Below are 1098 nucleotides of genomic sequence, written 5' to 3'. Positions count from 1 at the left end.
CTTTTAGGACCCCCTAGGCCGGCAACGCACCCGCAGTTCTAATAATGCTGTAGGTGTCCATGGATGGCGGTGACCACTTACCATCAGGTGACCCGCATGCTCGTTTGCCAGCTATTTGACATAAAAAAAACAAAGCCGCGGTAGCAAAGTGATGGGAGCTATGGCCTCTCGTGTAGAGAATCCTGTCAAACCCGGCTGGCACCTCTAGGTTTTTTAAATCTGTTTTGTATTACTAAACACATGAAACTAACAGTTAAGTGGTGTACACAGGCCAACTTGTCCCATAAAGGGATCTCTTTCAGGTTGCGTGTGATTAATAAGTGGATGGACCCCAATCTTTTTGTTGCCTAAGGTAAAGATGAAGATTTCTAAACGCTTTCACAAAATTGTAGACAAAATTGCAACACTTGTTGAAATCTATTCGTTACTTATTTTTAGGGTTCCGTGCCTCACATGGAAAAATTGAACCCTTATAGCTTCTAGGATCACACTTCGGCCCGTTTGTCCTGTCTGTGTGAAGACCATTTTTCTCAGAAACGGGTGGAGTGGAGGTATCAGGCTGAAATTAATATCAAATACATACCTACTCAAATCTATACTGTGTTAAAAATAAAATTGTGTTAAATAGGTACTTGTGATGTATAGATATCATTTAATAATATTGTAAATCTGTTTTAAAAAAATATATACCTCGTTGAGTTTCTTGCCGGATTCTTCTCAACAGAGGTTTTTCCGAACCGGTGGTAGATTTTTTTTGACATTCATAAGTGCTTGTTATAGCCTAAATTGAATAAAGATATTTTGACTTTTATACTAGTTCGTGAAGCAATGAACAAACCCAATTAATCCATATACAGTCATTGAAAAAAAAAAGGTGTTTTCCCTGGAAAATACATTTCAAACAATCCAGAAAGCGTTGAAATGTGTAACAATAAGTTTTAATCTTTTTTGTTACGATTTTTTTTATTTTCTGTCAACCCTAGGGGCACAGTTTTTGAATGTGATATGTGAAATGGCAGTACACGGTAAGAGAGTGGAGTTTTGTGTCATAACAGAAATAATGCAGTTTCAGCTTTGACTGTGCCGTTATTTTTAATG

The sequence above is a fragment of the Choristoneura fumiferana genome, chromosome 11 (assembly GCF_025370935.1).
Source record: "Choristoneura fumiferana chromosome 11, NRCan_CFum_1, whole genome shotgun sequence".
Taxonomy (NCBI): domain Eukaryota; kingdom Metazoa; phylum Arthropoda; class Insecta; order Lepidoptera; family Tortricidae; genus Choristoneura; species Choristoneura fumiferana.
This window is presented reverse-complemented; position numbering follows the sequence as displayed.